This window comes from Oratosquilla oratoria, chromosome 36 (assembly GCF_046742065.1).
Source record: "Oratosquilla oratoria isolate Oo_2021 chromosome 36, ASM4674206v1, whole genome shotgun sequence".
In the NCBI taxonomy this organism is placed as follows: domain Eukaryota; kingdom Metazoa; phylum Arthropoda; class Malacostraca; order Stomatopoda; family Squillidae; genus Oratosquilla; species Oratosquilla oratoria.
In genome coordinates, this window is record NC_134812.1 from 2,589,909 (window position 1) to 2,597,408 (window position 7,500).

Here is a 7,500-nt window from a genome sequence, read left to right on the forward strand (position 1 = left end):
GTGTTGAAGGGCTCACTAGTATATTAGGTGCGTGTAGCATCATGCAGATATCGTATATAATGGTGTCATAATGCGAACGATTTTGTTGACTCTTATACAAATACGTATGTTTGTGGTTTTGTTTGTAGACACACTCACTCAATTGCCACTAATGTATCTCGTGCCAAGTTACTGCTTTTGGATGACAGAACTCAGCTGAAAGTAATCAACTGATGCTTATGCGAGTAAAAAAGGATTATCTTCTTTATCCCTTCTGGGCCATTTGACAGTCGGCTGCGCTGACCCGGTCCTTGTCTTTGATGCCATGATGATGATGAATGGTGTCACCCAATCAATAACGAAATCATGCAAAGAAAAGGAGGAGAATTTGAATGGATGTGATGGTGAGGGGAATGTTTCAGGTGAAAGGAACATGGAAAAGGAAAGGTGAATTGGAATCTACGGTGATATTCTTAAAAAAAATATTTCTGTATATCAATTTTATGTAAATTCTCGGAAGGGAAAGATTTATTTAAGGAAAGAATTTTTCTTTAAGAATACCACCGTAAGATTCTTACGATGGTATTCTTAAAAAAAAAACTTTCCTTATATAAATCTCATATAAATCCTTGAAATGGAAAGATTTATATAAGGAAAGAATTTTTCTTTGAAATACCACCGTAAGATTCTTACGGTGGTATTCTTAAAAATAATTCTTTCCTTATATAAATCTTTCCCTTCCAGGGGTTTATATAAGATTTATATAAGGAAAGATTTTTTAAGAATACCACCGTTAGATTCCCGAAGGCCGTCATTCAGAAGCGCGAATTCCTTCTACCTCTGCAGGAACATCACACGGAGTGTCACCGTCTAGACCAGGGGTTCTTAACCTTTTTTCTCCAATTTCCCACTTTTTAGTGAGCCACCTCTCCATTTCCCACCACAGCATCGGTCTTTGACAAATTCGATTTTAACCCATGCAGTGTTTAGTACGTAAATATACGCTTTGCTTTTTTGTGCCATTTTACGGCCCTTAATTTTTTTTTCCCCACATGGCAACTCCCCACAGGTTAAGAACCACTGGTCTGGACTGTCTCAGGGGCCTTCTACCTTGTGGCGCCACGTTGTTTCTCTTGTCCAGGTCCTTGTGCGTCATTCGTCAAATAAGGATCTCAGCAGGATGAACTGTAGGTTTTGGTCTGCCAGCCGTCGTCAATTCCAGATTCCCTCTGAAAACAAGCACATTTTCTCTCCCGATCTTTTCAATATACTTGTGCGCACACACGTGCAATCACGCATATATTTCTGTCACTACTACTTCTACTACTACTACTCCTACTACTTTTACTACTACTACTACTACTACTACTACTACTACTACTACTACTACTACTACTACTACTACTACTACTACTACTACTACTTTTTTTTTTATAATTAGAATACGACCTCCATCCTAGTGGAACTGTGTGGTGGAAGCAGCAGGGTCTGTCTTTCACAGACACAGTTCATTGGCCCCTCTCCTGCCAATGACTGTGGAGACACAGTTCATTGGCCCCTACTACTACTACTACTACTACTACTACTACTACTACTACTACTACTACTACTACTACTACTACTACTACTACTACTACTACTACTACTACTACTACTACTACCACTGCTACTACTACTATCTCTCACTAACGTCATTATCTCACCAATATCACCACTTCACCAATGGCACCACCTCACCAACACCATCTCACCATCTCGCCAATTTGCCCTCTGCAGCCCCATTAGAACTACTTAACCTGATAAGACTCGCTTAATTCCAGCCCGTCGTCCCATTTTCCCCAAGGAGGGAGATCATTCCCAGAAGCTTCAACTGCGCTCTAGTACGAGGCTGCCCACCCCAGTTCCCACAAATGAGTGAGATTTTTTCCAAAAAATTTCCACAAGGAAATCTGAATTTCCACATTTTTCCCACAAAAAGAAGGGATTGTTATATACACAAATAAGTTCATTGCAACATATGATTTGCTCACAAAACATCCCAAGTGAGCAAATTTCTCAGACATAAATTTGTAGAAAATTCCCACAAAATGGCATCGGTGGACACTCCACCCTCACCTACTCCTTCCATTGTGAAAGCTTAGTAGAGCTAGAACGAAGCAGTATGGTAGTTAAACACACACACCCTGTCAGAACCATATCTAAGGTCTACATAGTACCCTCGGGTTCAGATTACCCCTTTGGTCTTCCTGGATGATATAACCCAGAGAATAAATCTTTAGCTGAATGAAGTCCGTCACTTTTTTCCAAACAAAACGAAAATAGAATGACGTTCTGTTGAAGAGGTTACTCGATACCTATATAAACTCTTGGGGTAGGGTTGATGCGACCATCCCTTCCCTCACCTGAATGAAATGGAATCCCTTCGGCAGAGATCGAATTTCCGTTCTCATGTTCGACGTTTGCTTCCCTTTTCCATTTGTCCTTCTTTTGTACACCTCCTTTCATTGATATTTTTCTCTGGTTCTTTTTCCATCCTTTTCTCTTTTCCTATATTCTCTTTCTCTCCTGTGTCCAGTTTTTTCCCGTCACTTTTTTCCTTTTTTTTTTTTTTTTTTTTTTTTTTTTTTTTTTTTTTTTTTTTTTTTTTTGTTTTTTTTTTTTCTCATTTGATCCCATGGAGTCCTCCAGTTGGCGAAGTGACCAAACCTTATAAGCAGAACGGAAAATTTTAAAGACAATAGTAGCTTCTTGGTCCCTCCTCCTCTTCTCCTCCATTTTCTCCACCCCACCCCCAAACTGTCCCACCCCGTTTTTAGTGTTGAGGAGGCTTGGCAAGAGGAGGAGAGGAGGAGGGGCTGCGCTCATGGTAAGAGACCAGAAGCAAAAAAGATAACGAGGCCAGTGTCCGCAGAGTTTCAGACCGGGCGACTTCGAGACAAAAGAAGTGAGAGAAGGAGTGGGGGGGGGGGGTTGCAGTTGTCCGCTGCACTGGCTTTGGGGATGCTAAACACAAAAACTGGTAACACAATGTTCAGCAGTACCACCACCATCACTAACTCTAACACTACTATTACTCCCACGATAGCTGTTCGCAGTTCCCAACTCCAATGTTGTGATTAATATCATCGTACCATTCCCAAAACCATCCCGTTGTTTCTCGTCTTCCTCGTAGCAGGAGCACCACCACCACTGCAGTCACTCGCACCTGTTGTACCCTATAGTGGGATTACAGCGTAGACAAAGTTCCACCTACGCTGATCCTGGATTCAATGGCTCGCTAAAAACTAATACGAAACAGATGCAATGCAGGCTGTCCAGGAGAGGAGGGAATGGAGTGCTGCATGTGTGTGTTGGGGGGGGGACTACTTCGGGATATAACAGGGAGTTTAGGAGGCAAAAAGGAGATGAAAGGGGTACAGGTAGACTTTGGGAAGGAGGTGTACAGGATGAATGTACAGTATATATGTGCGCATGTGTGTATGTGTGTGTATGTGTGTTTATGTGTATGTGTATGTGTATGTGTATGTGTATGTGTATGTGTGTGTGTGTGTGTGTGTGTGTGTGTGTGTGTGTGTGTGTGTGTGTGTGTGTGTGTGTGTGTGTGTGTGTGTGTGTGTGTGTGTGTGTGTGTGTGTGTGTGTGTGTGTGTGTGTGTGTGTGTGTGTGTGTGTGATATTAAGGAAGGTAATGGGTAAGGAAAGAGGAATTCAGTGAAGGAGAAATAGATGCTGGAAGGAGCAAAGGAAGATGAAGGCAAGAAAGAAGAAGGGTGAGGAAGGAAAGAGGATTATAGGAAAGAAGGAGAAAAAGGAGGAACTCCCTAGGAAGGGCAAGAGAGTGAGAGTGACAAGGGAAGAAAGGCGAAAAAGAAAAGAGAATAGGAAGAAGGTAGAGGAAGAGGAAGAATGACCCAGTGGCAGTTAAGGAAGTTCAAGGATAATGAGGTTACCTGCTTCAGAGTCTTCCACGGCCGAGTGGAGGGAGGAAGAGGGAGAAGAAGAGGAGGAGCCTTCGCATTCGGCGACTAGGCTTAGTGGAATGCAGAGAGAGAGAGAGAGAGAGAGAGAGAGAGAGAGAGAGAGAGAGAGAGAGAGAGAGAGAGAGAGAGAGAGAGAGAGAGAGAGAGAGAGAGAGAGAGAGAGAGAAAGAGAGAAGGGGGGGAGAGGAAAGAGAGAGGGAGAAAGAGAGAGAGAGAAAGAGAGGGAGAGAGAGAGAAAGAGGGGAGAGAGAGAGAGAGAGAGAGAGAGAGAGAGAGAGAGAGAGAGAGAGAGAGAGAGAGAGAGAGAGAGAGAGAGAGAGAGAGAGAGAGAGAGAGAGAGAGAGAGAGAGAGAGAGAGAGAGAGAGAGAGAGAGAGAGAGAGAGAGAGAGAGAGAGAGAGAGAGTGAGAGAGAGAGAGAGAGTTTTTGAGACATCCTCTTCATTTTCTAGCGGATATGAAATCACGTGTCGTATTCGTTAATCCAAGCGCCAATCAGCGCTTGCAATACTGAAGCCGACGAGATTCGAACAGCCGATGTAGCGGGTAGGACGTGACAAGCCTGTTCTGACGAGATAAATACCTCTACGTCCCCATCCCCCACCTCCCGCTAATTGAGTTACATGAGGCAGCTACCAGATCGTATCAGAGAAGATGAACTGATAGACAGACATAGTGTCACTTTTGTTCGAGTCAGGCAGAACCAGGGTAATATATATATATATATATATATATATATATATATATATATATATATATATATATATATATATATATATATATATATATATATATATATATATATATATCAGTTTACTCAGGGGGAGTTACGACGGTTGAAGGACTCGACGAACTGATGACGTCAAGTTATTATTTATCTTCCCGGAAGCGAACTGACCTGTTCTTGTCTAGACCATGGGTGTGACAAGAGGAAGCAGTGCAATGGCGAAGACTAATCAGTCTGTCTATCAGTCAGTCACTCAGGCTTTCAGTCACGGTCCTTAAATCAGTCACTCCATCAACTAATAATTCTGTTTATCTCTTTGTCTGACTGTCTGTCTGTCAGTGGAGAGGAGGATTATGGATAGAAGACTTGTGTGGACGAAAGGATTTTTTAATTATCATTTCATGTTTTATTTGTCTGTTGTTTGTTTATTCTTCATTAAATCACTGTGACAAAGGAAGTCACGTTTCCATTTTCATCTTGATCTTTTTCCCTTAGCAGGCATTATATTTTATAAATAATCCGGAGATAATCAAAATTATTCATTTCTTGCTGAAAGGAGGTGGCGAGGGACTTACGCAAGGAGGCGCTTAGCTTTAACTGAAGAGCCAGGACAAGCAGCGGCCATCTGTTGTGTGTCAGCGTGTTAAAGGAATCAATGCAGTGGTTTCCAAACTATCTTATATGACGCTCTTTTTTACTTCCAGAAGACACCCACGCCTCTCCCACTTTCTTCATTTATATTAAATTATATATACATTTAATTTCTATTCATGTTTTAGCACTTAGCTTACTAAATCAAAAATGGATTGGGGTGACTGACAGAATTATACTTTGCACTTGTGTAACAGCAGATACTTGTTCTTAGAATTATTTCATTATTCATATTAAACAATGATTTTTGAGCAGATGACTTCCCACCCCGTTGTATTTTCTTCGCACAACCCTGGACGGGGAAGCACCATCTAGTTTGTGAACCACTGAATTTATGGGTGTATCATATCTGTAACATTACTGCATCGTCCAGCATTTATAATTTTCCGAATATGAATAGTATTTGATAATCAACTTAGAGGAAGGATTCATACGGTCTCCATGGATCTTACTATGAGCATTAGGCCCGTGCCGTTGTAGCACGAATGCGTGCCATCAACTGTGAACGACATGACGTCATATCTTCGCAACCGTTTCAAAAATCGCGTGTAAGTAGATCATCTTGTTTACTGACGAGGAGGAAGAAAAGGAGGGAGTGGAGGAGGAAAAGGAGACAAAGGAGGAAGAGGAGGAGGAGGAGGAGGAGGAAAGGAGAAGAGGGGGAGGGGAGCTTTGTATGTAATTGTCAGTTGCCGACGAGTCTATCAAAAGAATATTATGTGAAGACGGAGCCTTTATTTGTTTAACGTTTTGCTTATTACAGCTTTATCAATTTTGTACATGCCACATCCACCTATTTCTCTGGAGTTAAATCATTCCAAACTTGATAACATTCCCAGTTGAACATCCTAATTGGCACAAGTTCCTACGATTTCCTGCCAGGAGAGTGACGTTCTGAGAGCATATAATATTCACTTATAACGACCTCAACCTGTGAATTTAATAGGTATACAGATAGAATAAGAGAGGAATGTGTATAGCTCAAGATTTATATAGATGGGTTAGGAGGAACCATTGAGTGGCTGGAGGGGGAAGGAGAGGGAAGGAAATATGATGAAGGTTTGTGGTTTTGTGTGTATGTGATTAAGTGATACGAGAAGGAAGAGGAGGAAGGATGTGTGGTAGGGATGTTTCGAGAGGGAGGGGAAGGTGAAGTGAGATTTTACCTGTATAGTGCCTGTATACATGTGCAACAGCATGAGGACACTCGAGCCAGGACTAGTCGTACGTATCCCCACGATTTATGGTTTTCTGTTTTATACCGTGTTTGTTTCTCCTCTCTCTCCATCGATAGCGTAATTGCCACGAAGTGTTCACGGTTTTGGCATCGATTTGAATCATTCGTTTTCGAGGATTTTGGAACTACAAATTGTTATATTCAACTAAGAGGCAGCATTTTGAGTTGGATTTTTGTCTTAATAAATGAAGATCTCGAGCTTATTATGAGATGTGCATCTCGGTTGACTGAAATCGTTTGCCATCCACAACAGAGAACAGCAGTTATATTGAACATATGCCATGCGCCGCTATGCTTGAGGTGGTCAGTACGTCCCGTGTTTCCCCTCCCTCCCCCTTATCCGCGTGCAATAGTTTCCTCTTTTTGTTCAAATATTTTTCGTCAGTACTTTGTTGTGCCGAGGGATATGTCTATATTGGTGGACATTTCAGGTTTATAGGTTTGTACACGTTTGTAGTATCCTGGAGGGGAAAGAGAGAAGTAGAGGACGTAAGAAAAGGCAGAAAAAGGTAGAGGAAATAATGCAATTCGACAGAGAGTTTAGGGGAACTGGGAAGAGTGCAACGTTTATTCTTAGGAAATGAGGAAAATGCTAATAAGGAGAAAAGTATGGGGGGAGGGGCAATTAAAACATACTTTTGCTGTACCGTAGACTTATTGAAGGGAGTTATAGAAATTCTGTAAGTTCATGTTAATTCAGGGATAGTAGGTAGGGGAAGAGCAGCTGGAATGAAATGTTATGACTCGTCCGAATGCTCTCGTCGTATTCGGTCGTTTCTGGGCTATTCCTTTTTCACTGCACTTTAGTCGCGGAGTTCTGGAGTGGCAAGAGACGAAGCACACAAGAGGTGCAACCCTTTTTTTCATTGGAAGGGTGTACATCCTCCCATAACCAAACACCAAAATGAGCCTGCAGTTGATCTGGCTGT